Source organism: Myotis yumanensis, unplaced genomic scaffold (assembly GCF_028538775.1).
Source record: "Myotis yumanensis isolate MYYU_CA2020_CCGP unplaced genomic scaffold, mMyoYum1.0.hap1 SCAF_13, whole genome shotgun sequence".
Lineage (NCBI taxonomy): Eukaryota > Metazoa > Chordata > Mammalia > Chiroptera > Vespertilionidae > Myotis > Myotis yumanensis.
The window spans coordinates 37021898-37041923 of NW_027223764.1; the positions used below are offsets into that span (position 1 = coordinate 37021898).

General features: G+C 43.0%; 1 pseudogene; it reads left to right on the top strand.

Annotated features, from left to right (window-relative positions):
• LOC139022187 (acyl-coenzyme A thioesterase THEM4 pseudogene) overlaps positions 1–18974 on the top strand; it is a 38472-nt pseudogene extending 19498 nt beyond the window's left edge.
• Positions 18975–20026: the final 1052 nt, after the last annotated feature.

Here is a 20026-nt window from a genome sequence, read left to right on the forward strand (position 1 = left end):
TGATGACCTGGTGGAGCAGAGAAGGTGTAGCCCCCTGGGTGATTTCTGCTACACTAACTTCTATGTGATAGAACAGACTGTTCTATCTTAAGCCTCTGTTATTTTTGGTCTCTGTGAGAGCAGCTGAATCAATATCTTAAAGGCTACACCTACTCTGTGAGGCGGCTCCTGCTGCATCCTGCCTTGTTTCTGATGGTCAGGAGCCGTTCAATCTGTTGCTCCTCCGTTCCTTGTTCATGCGGCTCCCCGTGTGTTGGTAATATTCTAATGCTTGCTCCCCAGCTCACCAGGAGAAACTCTGCTTCTGTGCTTGTCTCTCCAATTTATTTCTAGATCAGATTCCTGGCCTCATTCTGCCACCACCACTTTGTGGCTTTGGGAACTCTGTGGGACTCTTATCGGACCATCTGCCTAGACATAACATGCAGATTTTCTGCCTACTTCTGTACAGCTGGACACAAGAATCTCTTCTAGAGAGTCCTGCACCTCCCAGATTCCAGCTGGAAGTGTGCCTGTGTGTGTGTGGGGGGCGGGGGGGGCGGGAGGGGTAGAATATTATGCTCTAGAATCCCCAAACATTTCTGGGCATTCTCTTATTCCTCCCTCTGACCAGAGGTCTCAGCTTAGGATCAGACTTAGGGTCCCTTCTCAGGAGCCCAAATCTCCATCCTCCTCCTCATCAGACAAATCCTTTTGAGTCTGAGAGCAGAGGGAGCTCTGTTCTAACATGTCAGGTTTTCCTTCTAAACATTTTGATTTAATGCTTGAGCCTAAGATTTAAAAATATTCTGTTTTCTGGATTCTGTGATGTCATTCCTTCTCTGAGGAAAATAAGGCAAAACACCTCATGAGATCGAGAGTGGTGATAGTTAGAATAATGTAGATGGATGAAAGTGTCTATTTATTATTGTTTTAAAATATATTTTTATTGATTTCAAAGAGGAAGGGAGCAGATAGAGAGAGAGAGAGAAAAAGAGAAAGAGATAGAGAGAGAAAACACATCAATGATGAGAGAATCGAACCATAACCTCCTGGTTCACAGGTCATTGCTTAACCACTGAACCATGCCGGCCAGGCAAAAGTGTCTCTTTATATTTCAAAATTTTATCTATCATATAACTAGCAGCCAATATTGCCAAATCCTTGTCTTCTAGGATTTCTTCAGTCAATAAATAAGAATTATTTGCCATAGTGCAGTGGAAAGTTCATTGAATTGAGATTTTGGTTTGTGTTCTAGTCCTAGTTTTTCCTCTTCTATGTCAATAGGAAAGAACAATTCCAAATTTTGTCTCTTTTATCTGTGGACTTTGAATCTGTTGATTGCGTAACATCGGGAAGCTGACCTAGATTTCATGCTTCAGTTTTTAGTCTATATTTTCATAGCATTTTGTACTTCAGATACAGGGAATATATATGGAATAATAATAACAATGGCATTTCAATAATATTTAAATAGCACTTCTAAATGCCAAGTATTATCCCTAGTACATTACATATACATTATGAATCATTTATTTGGTAGATTGATATATAATCCAAAGTAGAGCTAGAATTTAAACCTACACAATCTAGTCTCAAGGTCTGTGCTCTTAATTATTAAAGTAGACAATCTCTTACAATAGGAAATAACTTGAAAGGAATGGAATTGTTGGAGTACTTTTCTAGTTTGATTCATAAGTACCATCTTTCAAAAGTAAACTATGACTCAACCCTGCCTAAATTATCCCAAATTTCAGGTATGCTGAATGGATACTCAGAGTACAGTTATTTAAATTATTAAGCTATTAATTTTTATAAAGTGGAAAAGAAATACATTTACTTTATTTAAGCTTTCTCCTTTCAAAAATGAGTTTAGGTCAGGAATCAATGCAAGCAACTCAATTTTAGTTCCCATTTAGAAATAATAATTCAAAATAGTATTAACTAAGTAATAATGAAGTAAGGTCTCCTTAGCTTTTTTGAGTTTTGCTTATTAAAAGTACTTGTACCAGGCCAAACTGTGTAATTGAAATATACAGTAAGTGCATGATAAAACTTTATCACCATCTAGTGTCAGTAAAGAACACTGCAATAAAATTGCTTGTTTTTTTGTGTGTGTGTTTTTTTTGTCCCTCTTCCTCTGGCAACTTCCTTCTATATCTGTATCAATATCAACCAGGTAGTACTGTTCGGTTCCTTTACCAGAAATCTTTGATTCTGTAGCTATTTTAATTTCAGGGGGAATTCATTTCATGACGTTTATCGCTTCCAAAGCATGGTTTATTTTAGGGGGTGCTCTCATGGGACCATAAGAATGTCCATCTAAATTAGAGACAGTGTCTAAATCCTTGGAATGTGTTCACCCCTAACGGGTCCCTTTACTTCAGTTTCAAGATGCTAAGCATGGGAAAATCTTCATGATATATATTTAAATTATTATGGAATATTTTAGACATTCAGAAGAATATAAAGAATAATATATCTATTATTTAGGTAGTGACTCACCATTATATATTGCTATATAACAAATTGCCTAAAAATGCAGTAACTGAAACAACTAACATTTATATGTCACAGTTTTTAAAGGTCAGGAATCAGGGAGTGGCTTAGCTGGGTGGTCTGGTTCAGGGTCTCTCATGAGGTTGTGGGCAAGCTGTAAGCTGGGGCTGCAGTCAGTCGAAGCCCAGTGGGGCCTGGAGAGTGTTCCAAGCTCACTCCTGTTATTGGCAGGTTTCGCTTGCTTGCTGGCTGTTGGCCAGAGCTCAGTTCATCCACACATAGGCCTCTTCATAGGACTTGCTTCCCCCAAAGCAAGAGAGAAGAGGGAGCATGAGCGAGAGAGAGGAGAGAGAGAGAGGGTGGGATGGAGGAAGAGAGGGAGAGGGAAGCTATAGACTTTTTATAGAACCGAATCTCAGAAGTAACACTTCAGTTCTACCATATGTTATTGGTCACACAAACTGGCACTGGGTGGCACGGTACGACACAGGGTGTGAATAACCGCAGGCAGCAATCTCTGGTGCCATCCTGAAGGCTGGCTACTACACCACCATCAAGCTTCACAAAATAGCAACATTTGTCCTATTTGTGTCACTCCCTCAGAGAATGAGTTTAGTCCAGGGCTAAATGGGAAACAACTTTTTCTCCCCAAATGGCTTTCAAGCACTCTATGCGAAATCTCTCTTCCTCGCTCTGTGATAGACATCTCTGGTAGATCTTGCAGCTTTTCGCTCACATTTAGCTGTAAGAAGAGTCCTGCTTTCAGATATGAAAAGGCTTTGATGGCAGCTCATATCTTATGTCCTTAACTCTTCTTACTGCTGACTCCTTGAGGAAGATCATCCTTCGTTCAAAAATTTGTTTTGATTCTTTTTTGCCTCTTATGTGCTTTTCAATTACTCTAGCGTGGGGTCCAGCATATGGATTAAAGAGGAGGAAAAAAACCCTGTAGTTAGGCAGTGTTGTACATAGTCCTCTCTTGGCTAATGCTGACTGGTTCTCATTCCCTCCGTTAATCTAAGCATCCAAGTACAGGTACCTCAGGTGGGCATGTGGATTACTTGGAGAGCCCGTGAATGAGACTTCAGACTGTTCAAGTCATTGTCCAGTCAGCATCTTGAAATCTGCCCTCAGCCTTTGCCCCATATCTTTGGGGCTTCACCTTCCATGGCCTCTTCCTGCTGGGGGCCTCTGGCCTCAGGAAGCAGTGGTCTTGGGTTGTAGGGTCTCTTCAAGATGGCTCACACCTAACCTATCTTTTATATCCCTGCAGGTCCTTTTCATCAATGGCAAAACATGCATCGTTTTGCTGCCAAAAGTTTCCACCTGTAACTGTGTGCTGCCCCAGCTAGTCTCCTGCCTTTGGAATTTCCAAATTGTCTCTAGCAAAACTTGACTTGAATCTAGGCTGACAGCAAATGATAAGGCTCTATCATCAATAACCACATCTCGTCTGGCCAGAGAAGCTCAGTGGTTGAGCATTGACCTATGAGCCAGGAGGTCATGGTTTGATTCCCGGTCAGGGCACGTGCCCGGGTTGCGGGCTCAATCCCCAGTGGGGGGCATGCAGGAGGCAGCCAGTCAATGATTCTCTTTCATTATTGTTGCTTCTATCTCTCTCTCCCTCTCCCTTCCTCTCTGAAATCAATAAAAAGGTACATATTTAAAAAAAGTCTACCCCTTGATATTTATCCAACAGAAATACATCCATAGGTTCACCAAAAGACAAAGACAAAAATGTGCAGAGCAGTACTATGCATAATAGTTCCCAACTAGAAATTACCTAAAGGCCCATAAAAAAGAAATGAGTAAATAAATTTGTGGTATACGTAGTCACTCAATGAAATCTTATGCGTCAATGAAAAGGAATGGTCTACATTTACATGCAACCACATGGATGAATCTTCTAAATATAATGGTGAGTGAGACAGTGATGTAGAATGTGAGGGGGTGTTGGGAGTAATTCACCCCAGGTATAGACAATACTGGTGTGCATTGACTGTAGAGAATAAATAATAAAACTGAACAAATAAACAACAACAATAATAAACAGACTAAAAGTCAAATTTTCTTCTTCTGTTATCACCATGTGCTACCATTCTAAGCAATATCAGTGATAAAACATTCCTTACTGCTGGGCAGATCTTAACCCACTCCCCTACCACTGGAGTGAAAGAAGCCTGCCACAGAAGAGTACATAACAAATGATTCCGTATACTAGTACATAAAGCACAAATACAGGTAAAACTGATCTTTGCTGTTAACAATCAGGATCATTTTTTCTTCTTCTTCTTAACTCTTTGGGGTAGTGATTGGAATGGAGCACAGAGGTCTTCTAGGGGCTGGAAATGTCCTGGATGGATGGTTACAGGGTATGTTCAATTTGTGAAAATTCACTGAGCTGTACTCTTATATCATGTGTGCACTTCACTGTATATTATACTCCAATAAAAAGTTTTTAAAAAGCTACAACATATTTTTTAAAAAGTAGATATACTTGAGAATTATCATTTTGGCCAGGAATGTATTTCTGGCTTGATTTGGCAGGAAATTTTGCTGTCTTTCTTGAAGGAAATTTTCATCAGGATCACTCACCACCTATAACTTATACTTTTAGAATCAACTCCTAAAAATTCAGCACAGACACTTATTGAGTGACTGCCACATGGGAGAGGGACTGAGCTCCAAGCTCTGATGATAAGATAGAAGAACTGCTTCTTTTGCTGAGAAAAAAAACAAAACTGACTTATAAAGTAGTTGAATTGCTTGGGACTCAATCACACGAAACTAGACATTTACCTTTAAACACAGATGGCAGATAACTTATAAAATCTCTCCTTTGCTATTTCTGTGGAGTATTAATTCTTTTTGAGGTCACCAGCATTGCAGGAGAGAGCCAGCACTGGGGCAGGGAAGATTGCGAGTGTGTGGATGGAGTAGACGGTTCCAGCCGAGGAAAAGCAAGAGAGAGAAGACATTGCTCCTTCCATCCCCATCAATCAGAGTTAAGAGATTAAACAGAACCAAGCCGTCATTCATTATCACCTAAGAACAGGAAGGGCATCTCTTTGCTCCAACAAAAAGTAGGAAGGATGTCACCGCAAGATAAAGGGCTCATCTTTAAATTGAGTAAGTTTAACTTTATGAAAAGTCCATTTCTTCATACTTACCTTTTATATTCTCCTGTGAATGGGCAAAACGTCACCACTGTCTGGTGCTTGAGCGGGATCTCTGCTGTAGTCCAGGGTTGTGGTGTTTTTTTTCCCCTGTAAAGGGTGAAATGATAAATATCTCAGGCCTTAGGGGCCCTGGCACTCTCTGCTGCAACTACTCCGTTCTGCCATTGTAGCACCAAGCAGCCAAGGACAATCAGTTTGTGAATGAATGGGTGTGGCTGTGTGCCATGACACTTTTGGACACTAACTTTTTTTGGACACTAACATTTGAATTTCATCTGACTTCTTGGGTCCGCAAACATTGTTCCTGTTTTGCTTCTGCCCGCCCCAACAATTCCTAGGGCTCTATTTAAAGCAGGTGCCATAGCCCTTGCTGGTTTAGCTCAGTGGATAGAGCGTCAGCCAGTGGACTGAAGGGTCCTGGGTTTGATTCCCATCAACGGCACATACCTAGGTTGCAGGCTCCATCCCTGGTCCTAGTTGGGGCCCGTGAGGAAGGCAACCAATCAATGTGTCTCTCTCACATCGATGTTTCTCTTTCTCTGTATCTCCCCCTCCCTTCCACTCTTTTTTTTATTTTTTTTTTATTTTTAACTTGAGTTTATTTTACTGTAACCATTATCTTTTTTATTTTTTTTTATTTTTCGCTAAAAGTATTACAAAGTGTATTACATAAGTGTCCTTTTTTCCCCCCCGCCCTTGACAGACCCCTGCCCTCCCTTACCCCCCAGTGTCTTATGTCCATTAGTTATGGTTATATGGGTGCATACAAGTCCTTCGGTTGATCTCTTAATCCCCTCCCTCCTCCCCCCCAACCCTCCCTGGCCTTCCCACTGCAGTTTGACAATCAGTTTGAGGCAGCTCTGCCTCTGTATCTATTATTGTTCAAAAGTTTGTAATGGTCTTTATTATCCATGAATGAGTGAGATCATGTGGTATTTTTCCTTCATTGACTGGCTTATTTCACTTAGCATAATGCTCTCCAGTTCCATCCATGCTGTTGCAAATGGTAAGAATTCCTTCTTTTTTACAGCAGCATAGTATTCCATCGTGTAGATGTACCACAGCTTTCTAATCCATTCATCTACTGATGGGCACTTAGGCTGTTTCCAGATCTTAGCTATGGTGAATTGTGCTGCTATGAACATCGGGGTGCATATATCCTTTCTGATTGGTGTTTCTGGTTTCTTGGGATATATTCCTAGAAGTGGGATCACAGGGTCAAATGGGAGTTCCATTTCCAATTTTTTGAGGAACCTCCATACTGCCTTCCATAGTGGCTGCACCAGTCTGCATTCCCACCAGCAGTGCACAAGTGTTCCTTTTTCTCCACATCCTCTCCAGCACTTGTCGTTTGTTGATTTGTTGATGATGGCCATTCTGACAGGTGTGAGATGGTACCTCATTGTTGTTTTGATTTGCATCTCTCGGATGATTAGTGACTTTGAGCATGTTTTCATATGTCTCTTGGCTTTCTGAATGTCCTCTTTTGAAAGGTGTCTATTTAGATCCTTTGCCCATTTTTTGATTGGATTGTTTATCTTCTTTTTGTTAAGTTGTATGAGTTCCCTATAAATTTTGGAGATTAAGCCCTTATCAGATATGACGTTGGCAAATACGTTTTCCCACGAGGTGGGTTTTCTTGTTGTTTTGTTGATGGTTTCTTTTGCTGTGCAGAAGCTTTTTATTTTGATGTAGTCCCATTTGTTCAGTTTCTCTTTAGTTTCAACTGCCCTAGGAGCTGTATCAGTGAAGAAATTGTTTTGGCATATGTCTGAGATTTTGCTGCCTTTGTATTCTTCTAGAATTTTTATGGTTTCCTGTCGTACATTTAAGTCCTTTATCCATTTTGAGTTTATTCTTGTGTATGGTGTAAGTTGGTGGTCTAGTTTCATTTTCTTGCATATATCTGTCCAGTTTTCCCAACACCATTTATTGAAGAGACTATCTTGGCTCCATTGTATGTTCATGCCTCCTTTGTCAAAAATTAATTGAGCATATTGGTTCGGGCTAATTTCTGGACTCTCTATTCTATTCCACTGATCTATATGTCTGTTCTTGTGCCAGTACCAGGCAGTTTTGAGAACAGTGGCTTTGTAATACAGCTTGATATCTGGCATTGAGATCCCACCTACTTTGTTTTTTCTCAGGATCGCTGCAGCTATTCGGGGTCTTTTTTTATTCCAGATGAATTTTTGGAGAGTTCGTTCTAGATCCTTGAAGAAGGCCATTGGTATTTTAATGGGAAGTGCGTTGAATGTATAGATTGCTTTGGGTAATATGGACATTTTAATGATGTTGATTCTACCAATCCAAGAACATGGTATGTTCTTCCATCTGTTTATGTCTTCCTCTATCTCTTTTTTCAACGTCCTATAGTTTTCTGAGTAGAGGTCTTTTACCTCTTTAGTTAAGTTTATTCCTAGGTATCTTAATTTTTGGGGTGCGATGGTAAATGGGATTGTTTTTATAATCTCTCTTTCTGAAAGTTCACTATTGGTGTATAGAAATGCCTCGGATTTCTTGGGGTTAATTTTGTATCCTGCTACATTGCCAAATTCATGTATTAAGTCTAGTAGTTTTTTGATGGAGTCTCTAGGGTTCTGTATGTATAATATCATGTCATCTGCAAATAAGGACAGTTTTACTTCCTCTTTTCCAATTTGGATGCCTTTTATTTCTTCTTCTTGTCTAATTGCAATGGCTAATACTTCCAGGACTATGTTGAACAGGAGTGGAGAGAGTGGACATCCCTGTCTTGTTCCTGTTCTTAGGGGAAATGGTGTTAGTTTTTGTCCATTGAGTATGATGTTGGCTGTGGGCCTGTCATATATGGCTTTTATTATGTTGAGGTATGATCCTTCTATTCCCACCTTGCTGAGAGTTTTTATCAAAAATGGGTGTTGGATTTTGTCAAATGCTTTTTCTGCATCAATTGATATGACCATGTGGTTTTTTTCTTTCAATTTGTTTATGTGATGTATCACGTTTATTGATTTACGGATGTTGTACCATCCTTGCATCCCTGGGATAAATCCTACTTGGTCATGGTGTATGATCCTTCTGATGTACTGCTGGATCCGATTTGCTAAGATTTTGTTGAGGATTTTGGCATCTATGTTCATGAGGGATATTGGCCTGTAATTCTCTTTCATAGTGTTGTCTTTACCTGGTTTTGGTATTAGGGTGATGCTAGCTTCATAAAATGTGTTTGGAAGTGTTCCATCCTCTTGGACTTTTTGTAGTAATCTGAGGAGGATAGGTTTCAGTTCTTCCTTAAAAGTTTGGTAAAACTCCCCTGAGAAGCTGTCTGGTCCTGGGCTTTTGTTTGCTGGAAGCTTTTTGATGACTGCTTCAATTTCTTCCATCGTTATTGGCCTATTGAGATTTTTAGATTCTTCCTGATTGAGTTTTGGAATGTTGTATTTTTCTAGGAATTTGTCCATTTCCTCCAGGTTGTCTAGTTTGTTGGAGTAGAGTTGTCCGTAGTATTGTTTAACAATCATTTGTATTTCTTTGGGGTCTGTTGTTATTTCGCCTCTATCATTTCTGATTTGGTTTATTTGGGACCTCTCTCTTTGCTTCTTGGTGAGCCTGGCTAGGGGTTTGTCAATCTTGTTTATCCTTTCAAAGAACCAGCTCTTGGTTTCATTGATTTTCTGTATTGTTTTTTTGGTCTCTATTTCATTGATTTCTGCTCTAATCTTTATTATCTCCTTCCTTCTGCTCACTCTGGGCTTTTCTTGTTGCTCTCTTTCTAATTCTTTGAGTTGTAGAGTTAGATGATTAACTACCATTTTTTCTTGTTTTTTGAGGTAGGCCTGTAGAGCTATAAACTTCCCTCTCAGGACTGCTTTCATTGTGTCCCATAGGTTTTGGATTGTTGTGTTTTCATTGTCATTAGTGTCCAGGATGTTTTTAATTTCTTCTTTGATGTCATCGGTAACCCAATCAATATTTAATAACATGCTATTCAGCTTCCAAGTGTTTGAGTATTTTGGGTTGTTTTTATTGTGGTTTATTTCTAACATTATGCCATCGTGGTCTGAGAAGATGCTTTTTATGATTTCAATCTTCTTGAATTTGTGGAGACTTTGCTTGTGACCCAATATGTGGTCTATTTTTGAATATGTCCCATGAGCACCTGAGAGGAATGTATATTCCGCAGCTGTGGGGTGAAGTGTTCTGAAGATGTCAATTAAGTCCATCTGATCTAGTGAGTCATTTAGGATTGCTGTTTCTTTGCTGAGTTTTTGTCTAGCGGATTTATCCAGTGATGTTAGTGGTGTATTAAAGTCCCCTACTATGATTGTATTGTTGTCGATCTCTCCCCTGATACCTTCCAGGAGTTTTCTTATGTATGTGGGTGCTCCTGCATTGGGTGCATATATGTTTATCAGGGTTATATCCTCTTGTTGTATTGATCCCTTTAGTATTATGAAGTGGCCTTCCTTATCTCTGGTTATGGCCTTCACTTTGAGGTCTATTTTGTCGGATATAAGTATTGCGACCCCAGCTTTTTTTTCATTTCCATTTGCCTGAAAGATATTTTTCCATCCCTTCACTTTCAGTCTGTGTGAGTCCCTTCTAATGAGGTGGGTCTCTTGTAGACAGCAAATGTATGGGTCATGTTTTTTTATCCATTCAGCCACTCGATATCTTTTGATTGGACCATTTAGTCCATTTACATTTAAAGTTATTATTGAAAGGTACTTGTTTGTAGCCATTTCTATTTTTTTGTGGCTGCTTTCTTTCTGGGCTTTTTATTTCTTCTTTTTACACCAGTCCCTTTAGCATTTCTTGCATTGCTGGCTTGGTGGTGATGAACTCCCTTAGCCTTTTTTTGTCTGTGAAGCTTCTTATTTCCCCTTCAATTTTGAATGATAGCCTTGCTGGATAGAGTATTCTTGGATTCAGTCCTTTGCTTTGCATCACTTTGTAGATTTCCGTCCATTCTTTTCTGGCCTGATGTGTTTCTGTTGAGAAATCGTTTGATAATCTGATGGGGGACCCTTTGTAGGTAACTCTCTGTTTCTCTCTTGCAGCCTTTAAGATTCTCTCTTTGTCTTGTACATTTGCCATCGTTATTATGACGTGTCTTGGTGTCTGTCTTTTGGGGTTCATCTTGCCTGGGACTCTCTGTATTTGTGTAACTTTTTTCTTCCCCATATCTGGGAAGTTTTCTGTCATTATTTCTTCAAATAGATTTTCTAATCCTTGCTGCTCTTCTTGTCCTTCTTGCAGCCCTATTATGCGTATGTTACTTCGTTTCATGTTGTCCTGAAGCTCCCTTAGGCTCTCCTCCTGTTTTTTAATTCTTTTCTCCAGTTGCTGTTCAGATTGAGCTTGTTTCTCTGCCTTATCTTCTAACTCACTAATTCGGTCTTCTGCTTCTTCTAGTCTGCTGTTGAAACTTTCCATGGTGTTTTTGATTGTAGCTATATCACTTTTCATTTCTTCCTGATTCTTGCATAGGTTGTTGATTTTCTCATCCATCCGGTGAATGAATTGTACAACCATCATTCTGAATTCTTTTTCTGTCATGTTGCACGCTTCAGCTTCATTAATTTCCTTTCTTGGTGATTCTTCATTGTCTTTCCTCTGGGTATTGTGTCGTCTCTTCATTCTGATTATCTCCTGATGGTTCAAAGGTTGAGTTGCGTGGGCCTGGGCCGTGCGCAGTGGGAGGCTCCCACCACCCTAGTGTCACTGAAGAGCTCTGACACTAAGATGTGTGGTTGTTGTTGGTTGGTGGGAACCAGGCTCGCTCTGTGTCAGTGTTGCCAACACTCAATGTGGCCTCGCGCGTGCCCTTAGAATTAGGGACCCTGCCTGCACTGTGCTGAAATAGAGGCCCCCCTGACGCGTGTTTAGCACCAGAGCAGAGCCCCCTAGCTTGCGCCAGGAGTCAGAGTTCCCCAAGAGTTCAGTATCAGAGTCTCTGTTGCTTCGCGCAACCTCACCTTGAGAATCAGGGTCCCTGTGTGCCCTTGCACCAGGAATTGGATTCACTGGCTCTTAGTATGAATGCACAGGAAATCAGGATCTCAGGCGCAGGTGATAAGAAACACAGTCAAGTCACTGGTGCTTGGTGCTGCCTCCTGCCCTGAGAAACGGGGTTTCTGGGCCTGTGCTAGGCGGACAAACTCCCGTTCGCGCGATTGCTCCCAGCCCAGGGCTCTGATGCCAGCAGTGCGCGCAGGATTAGTTCCTGGTGCTGTGCGCGTTTTTGCTCCCAGCCCAGGGCTCTGATGCCAGCAGTGCGCGCAGGATTAGTTCCTGGTGCTGTGCGCGTTTTTGCTCCCAGCCCAGGGCTCTGATGCCAGCAGTGCGCACAGGATTAGTTCCTGGTGCTGTGCGCGTTTTTGCTCCCAGCCCAGGGCTCTGATGCCAGCAGTGCACAGAGGATTAGTTCCTGGTGCTGTGCGCGTTTTTGCTCCCAGCCCAGGGCTCTGAAGCCCGAAGTGCGCATAGGATCAGTTTTAAGGTGCTCGCGCACTTTCAGGCCAAAGTTTCTGCAGCGCTGAGGCCCCGGCAAGGGGTAGGTCTATCAGTTAGTTACTCTGGCACTGCCCGCGATCCTGGGGGAAGGGGGGATGGGCTCTGCTACTCACGGATCTGCAGCAGGGATCTCCGAACTTTCCGTGTCTGCAGGTCTGTAGCTGTGGTCACAGGTCTCTGTCCCCAGTGGCTGCAGGGTCCTGGTATGCGTCTGAGATCAGACTGGGTGGTGCTGAGGCCAGGATCCTAGTCTCAAGCAGCTCTGTTTCCCAAGATGGCGTGGTCGCTGTGCCTCTGCTGGCCGCCCAGGAGTGTCCGCCCCTCCATGGAGGGGCGCAGGCCTCCTCTGGGCTCCCGCAGTCGCGCCGCCCGCAAGTCGCCGCCTCCGGGTTAGTAGCCGCTGGGTTAGTAGCCGATCTCTGGATGCCGGAAACCGCTTCCCAAGATGGCGCGGTCTCGCCGCTGCGCTGGCGCCCAGGGGGAAGTTTCAGCCTCAATCTCTAACCATCCGCATTTTTCAGGAGTTCTCTGTCTTTCCTGGCTGCAGACTGTCTCTCAGCTGAACCTCCCCAGCTTGATCGGGCTGGTTGTTACCCGTTTCAGCTGCTCGCCCCTATCTGCTCCGGGACGAAGGACCAACACGTCCGTCTAAGCCTCCGCCATTTTTTTCCTCCTCTCCCTTCCACTCTTTCTAAAAATCAATGGAAAAATATTCTCGGGTGAGGACTAAAACAAAACAAAACAATATTATAAAGCCGATGCCATAAATGAAAAATTAAAAAAATAGTTAATTTAATACAATTAAACATTTTTAGAAACAGTTACATGGAAGTTAGAAATTATAGCAGCGTCTCAGTCCATATCGACAGCTGGAAACTATAGGGCAGGCTTGGATGGCATTCCCAGCTTCTCACTTCGGTACCTCTTCAAACTCCTGTTCTTTAAGTATCCATTCAAGATCTCTTCAGGGGGGAAAATTTAAACACTCTTTGTGGGAGAAGCAGAGGCAGGCTCCTGAGCCTCTTTGCTGTCATCAAGAGCACTCCCGGCTCTAGCTTCCAACTTGCTCACCTCCCCCAACAAGTCAAACTCAGGCTAACTAGACTCCCCCTCCTTAACAGGCAGTTTAGCCACCATCTTCACACATCCCTGAGGGATCTTACTAACCATCTCCAAGTGACTTACTAACATATTCCTCCCACTCATATGCCACACTCCTCATGGAAGGAATTTCGGTAAATACAACAGGCTTTATCCAGTTACATTTCCGGTACTATCTTGGTGCTGACTAACCTCTTAACCCAGCTCAGTGTGCTAGTGGGTTTTGGCAAAAGGAAGATGAAAACCTGAGCTCCTTGGGGAGGAGCATGCAGAGTGTTTCAGAGTTAGTCCTCTGTTCCAACGCAGGGAGAGAGGGATCTCAGACATTCTGTGAGGTACGGGGATAAATTGCTATTTGGATGTTAAAGAGGGACACTGGATTGGGTGGGAGAGGCAGTATCTGCACTCCGGTAGAGGTCTTCTGTGCCTGAGATCTTGGAGGGTGGGCACAAATGTGCCCCTCTATCTGAGGTGACAGCGGGCTCCAGAGGTGGGGCGAGGTGCCTTTGTGCAACTTTGCAGGTGAAGAAAGCCTAGGCAATGCAGCTCAGAAACCATTGGTGTGGAGAGTGTGTGGATATTAGGGTTAGGAACATAGGCTTTGGTGTCAGATGCTCTATGACTTATTAATATAATAACCTTGGGCTATTTTTTTTTCAAATATATTTTATTGATTTTAGAGAGGAAGGGAGAAGGAGAGAGAGAGATAGACACATCAACGATGAGAGAGAATCATTGACCGGCTGCCTCCTGCACTCCCTCCACTGGGGATCGAGCCCGCAACCCAGACATGTGCCCTTGGCGGGAATCGAACCTGGAACCCTTGAGTCTGCAGGCCGACGCTCTATCCACTGAGCCAAACCAGCCAGGGGCATTGGGCTATTTCTTATGTAGAAATAGAGATGATAATACCTATTACATAGGATTGTTGAAAAGATTAAGTGAAATAATATGTGTAAAACATGTGGTGATATTAAAATATCAGAAAGAGACATGAGTCAGTAACATATGAGATATTCCTGGCAATGTGTCCCCGTTTAAATCTATAAAAAGTGGTCTGGCATTTAGACACATGAGTCACATATGTTTCCATGTGCCTTGGGTGGCCATGAAATTAAGTGATTTTTCCCCCCTTTAAAAACCACATCCCTTTAATAGAAAACTACAGCAAACACCATGCACTATGTGAAAAGGACCACTTATTTATTATCACTACATGTCAAAAACCATCTGGACCATTTTCTAGTAGCAGATGTTTGCCAAATTAACTTTGGAAGCAGAAAATTCATGTAGGGTATTTCTGTTAGCACAATGAATGCAACTAGGACAGATACAGATAAATTTTTCAAAACAACATTAAGCCATATTACAGTCAGGTAACAAAACCATGGTGACTGCACACATTCTTAGAATTTGCAGAATGCTCAGGAAATGTCAATGAACTATCTCTTAATTTAAAAAGAAATTCATTTAGAAATGACCTGAAATTCAGAACAGCTTAAAAAACATGACCATAAAGCTTTAAAAACATTTATGTTCTTCATGGTGATGGCAATTATTAAGTGTGATATTGTGATTTATAATAAGAAATATATATTTGTTCTTTTTCTCCTTCACAGAGCTCCTAAAACCCTTGGGATTGCTGCTTGTAACAGAGAGGTAAAGGTGTCTTTTGTTATGTTAATGAAATGAGTTTTGGAAATTTCCTGAGGGTATCTAGTTGCCAGTTTTAACCCTGTGATTAGAGGGTTGCAAGTTTCAGTCCCCCCACCCCTTTCCCAGTAGGGGAGAGGGGCTGGAGATTGATTTCCATCATCAAGGCACGTGGCCAATGATTTAATCGATCATGTCTATATTATGAAGCCTCCACAAAAACCCAAAGGATGGGGTTTGGAGAGCTTTCAGGTTGGTGAACATGTGGAGATTCAGAGAGAGAGAGTGGTGTGATCCGAGAGATCATGGAAGTTCCATGCTCCTTCCCACCCACCTTGCCCTTTGCATCTCTGCCATCTGGTTGCTCCTGATTATATCCTTTCATAATAAATCAGTAATCTAGTAAATCAGAAGTTTCTCTGAGTTCTGTGAGCCCCTCTAGCAAATTAATTAAACCTCAAAAGGGGACATTGGTATCCCAAGAAACCAGAAACACCAATCAGAAAGGATATATGCATCCCTATATTCATAGCGGCACAATTCACCATAGCTAAGATTTGGAAACAGCCTAAGTGCCCATGAGCAGATAAGTGGATTAAAAAACTGTGGTACACCTACACAATGGAATACCACACTTCGGTAAAAAAGAAGGAGTTCTTACCATTTGCAACAGCATGGATGGAACTGGAGAGCGTTATGCTAAGCGGAATAAGCCAGTCAGAGAAAAATACCACATGATCTCACTCATTTATGGAATACAATGAACAACATAAACTGATGAACAAAAACAGATCCAGAGACAGAGAAGCATCGATCAGACCATCAAACCTCAGAGGGAAGGTGGAGGAGGGTGGGGGAAGGGGGAGAGATCAACCAAAGGACTTATATGCATGTATATAAGCCTAACCAATGGACACAGACAACAGAGGGATGAGGGCATGAGTGTTGGGGGTGGGTGGGTGGGCGGGCAATGTGGTGATAAGGACACATGTAATACATTCATCAATAAAGGAAAAAAAATTAAAAAATGGGGGACATTGGTATCTCCAATCTATAACCAGTAGGTAGAAGTACAGGTGATAACCTGGACTTTCAATTGGCATCTGAAGGTGGGGTCAGTCTTGTGAAACTGAGCCCTTCATTTACAGGATCTGATGCTGTCTTGAGGTGGACAGACAGTGTCAGGATTGAGTTGAATTGTAGGACACTCAGCTGTTGTCAAGTGAACTGCTTGGTATTGTTACCATCATTGGTGTTCTTAGGTCCCCCAAGACAAAAATCGAGAGGAAAACTGAGAGACATTTCTAGACAGATTTTATTAAGCTTATGCTCAAACACAAGGCAGGCAGGCAGCACAGAGGAAAGAAAGGTCCTCTGAGCTGATCCAGGGCCTGGTTCTGGTTGGCTGCTTTAATGAACCGGGGACAAAGCAGGCTTGAGTGAAAATTTGGGCTTTTTGAAAAGGTGGGCTTGCATGAAAAGGCTAGTGAAGGGTTTGGGCGATGGGGTTTTCCATGTGGAATTCTCCTTCTGTTGGGCCGCTTGGCAACTATCTCAGTGTGTGCCTGTGCTATGGGGTCAAGATTATGGTGTTGCTCACTACCACCACCCCAAGGAAAATCATTTAGTGGCCAAACCTTGATCAACTGCGCATGCATAATAGTGGTTTTGACATCTGGCCACCTGGCGTTATTCCATTCCTGGCCCAAGTCTCTATCCTGTCTCATTTTGGGGGGACCCCCCCATCAATTGGGAAGTGGGTACAGAATCTTATTTAAAAATTGAGATACCTTCTGTTTTATTTTTAAGGAGTGTATAACCCTCTTTCATTCACAAATACATTTTGCTAGGACCTGGGAAAACAAAAATCTTATTAAGAATTAGCCTCATCTCTTACCCTTTGGGACAGCACGGATGGACCTGGAAAATATTATCCTAAGTGAAATAAGCTAATTTGAGAAAGACAAATATTACATGATTTCACTTATTTGTGGATTCTAAAGAACAAAATGAATTGACCAACAAAATAAGACCCGAAGGGGGTATGGAACTGACTGACATACCTTGGTGTGGGGTTGGGGGGGGGGGGGTGCAACGAGAAGCAATAAACCAAAGACTTATATACTTATATGCATAGCCCATGGACATGGGCAACAGGATAGTGAAGACGTGGGGGGGAGGGGGTAGGAACTTGGGAGGAAGGGTGTAAAGGGCAGGGGGGATTGGGAGATATCTGTAATACTATCAACAAAAAATATATTAAAAAATTAGCCTCATGTGGTCAAAGCCTGGGGTGGGGTATGGGTTCCGGCTAGAAGGGGTCAATGGGGGAAAAAAGGGGACATATGTAATACTTTCAACAGTGAAGATTTTAAAAAAGAAAGAATTAGCCTCTGGTCTCAGGGATCTTTTATTCTAATTGGAAGGGTGGGTGGGTGGGAGATAATCAACCAACGACCTTGTATGCATATATGCATAAACCGTGGACACAGACAATAGGGTGCTGAAGGCCTGGGGTGGGGGAAGGTTGGAGGGAGACAATGGGGGGGGGGGGGAAGGAAGGCATATGTAATACTTTCAACAATAAAAATTAATTAATAAATAATAATAATAACAATTGGAAAGCAGGTAAAGCAACATATCCAGTGTGGTTAAGGGTTAGAGTCAGGTGTACCTTGGATCCTATGGAAGTCCGAAGACAGCCACAGAAGCCAGGCTGATGGGCCGAAACATTCTTAAAAGGGATGAAAGTGGAGAGATGAGGGAAAGTTTGCAAAGCAAAAAGCAAGCGGAGTAGGTTGGGACATCATTAGCGACTTGTTCTTATTTTTATAAGCAACGCGGACAGGACAATCAGATAATAATGACTATAAAACCTAATAGCTTTAAAAACATCAATCTCAACAAGCTCGTGTTAGCTTGGATTTAATGTAAGTTAAAATCCAATGTTTTCCTTCTGTGGAGCCAAAGAATGCTAGAACTGGAAGGCTACTTAATATATTAATTCTATTTCTAATATCAAAATCCTCTTTTTAAAATACCAAAGTGATTCATGTTTCTATAGACAAGCAAAAGCATTGAAAACTTTGAGACGCAGTGGGACAGGCCTTCGCCCCTCGGGACCACGCCCCCCAAAGGCACGTGGCCTCCGTGCAGGCTCCGCCCTTGTCAGTAGGAAGGGGCGGTGCTTCAGCAGGTGGGTGGGTCAGCGGTGGCCCGGGTCTGGCTGGATTCTCGGGCAGATTCTCTTGTATTCGTGCCCCCCCCGCACCCCGCCCCCGCAACTCCTCCCTGTTCTCGCGCGCCCCGGATTCTCGCGAGCCCTCGCATCCTGGCTGAGGAGCTGCGCTGCACACCTGTGCACCCTGCGGGCACCGTGCGGCTGCGGGGAGGCCACGCGCAGGCAGGAGAGGAGCCCAGGACCTGCGCCCAGGTCCTTTTCTTCTGGGAAAGCCATTCGTAAGGACATCCTCTCCCCAACTCCAGCTGCAGCCAGGACGGAAGACGCCTCTTTGGCCAGTTCATGAAGAAATGTGTCGGTGGCTCCTGGACACGTTCGCCTTCGTATAAATTGTAAACTAACTCAGAGGCGTCAAGACTTCACAACCTTTATTCATGCTGACTTCCCTACAGTCTTATAAAAGAAGACAGAAATCTCAGAGGCCTGGCTCTTCACTAGAGGATGGCACGGCTCTGAATATGTGATGTTCCATATGATGTTGGAAAAAGGACAGTGTGCTTGTTTCGGGGAAGCCCTTGTCTGCAAGGAGTCCTGGGCGTCCTTTGCGCAGGTGGGTGCCATTGCAACCATGATTGACGCTGCTGTTGGTAATGTCTGTGATTACAGCCGGGGAATTGTCAGGACTGCCAATGTCAGCATCAGTTTTAAAAGAACTATCCTCCTTTGTTCTGTTGCGATAAATAGCCAACTTGATAAAGTTGAAGGAAGGAAAGTTTATTTCCTGTAGAATTTTAAATGTTGATGAGAAGACCCTATACTCAGAGGCAACAAGCTTGTTTATAAAGCTGGATCCTGGAAGAAGAAGAAGAAGAAAAAAGGTGTGATGTGTAAGAGCTCCTGGTGGATTCTACCTCACTCTGCATGAGGCTCTCAAGAACCCGTGGTCTGTCCCCTGTCCTGCTCTGCTCACCCACCATTGAGCCCTCCATAGGGGGAGACCTGCCAACGCGGCCTTCTTGAACAGTCTTCTAAATATACTTCCTGTGAGAAAAATAAAGAAAGAAAAATTCATCTTTAATCCTACTTCTAAACGGAAATGAATATTTTGTAGATAAATTCTTGAAAATGCCCATTATTATCTCCTTGAGGTAAATTAGGATTAACGGCACAAGGAGAAGTCGCAAATTAAAAGAAAGTGCTCATTTTAAGTCCTCTCACTAATTATTGTACTTACCTTTAGAAGGCTGAGCTCCTAGGGTAGGCTGCCCAAGTTCCCACCAATGTCCATTACTAACTCCGAGACCTTGGCATGTTACTATCTTTCTAAGCTTTGGCTTCTTTATAAGCCAATGGGGAATTGCCACCAGAGCCAGGTGACCAAGGGGCATCTCTTGGGCAGCAGCCACAAAGACTGGGGCACCAACCACACGTAAAAGCCCCTCCAAGAGATTGCGCCCTGGAGTGAGAAGATGGTGCCCGCCAGCTGGAGCGAGGCAGAGGACATGTTGTTGAGATGGCACCCACCAGTCTCTGTCCTTAGAGAGAACCCCAACAAACCTCCAGGTGTGTGTCAAATCAGATGCCTGCTCCTCAGGCCGAAGCTCTAAGACAAGCAAACAAGCCTCTCCCATACAAAATTTTGGCACACCCCCCCCCCCCCCCCCCCAATGGGCTGATTCTGCACAGGACCCTGGGGCAGGTAAGTCCAAGCCAGAGGCCTTCAACTGCTGTTTCTCTGTTATAGTTTTGTGGGGCTTGTGGATCCGAACTCCTCTTGGTTTCCAAAGCTAAATGTTTTGGGGGCTCATCTCTCAAATGCACGTTTTAAAAGTTTGGGTGCCTCGTGTGGGTTTCAGAGTCTTTGCACCTCAGGGAGAAGCTTTGTGCTTTGAGTTCCCTCCTGACTGGGGGTGGCTACACCAGGAATGGGGTTTAC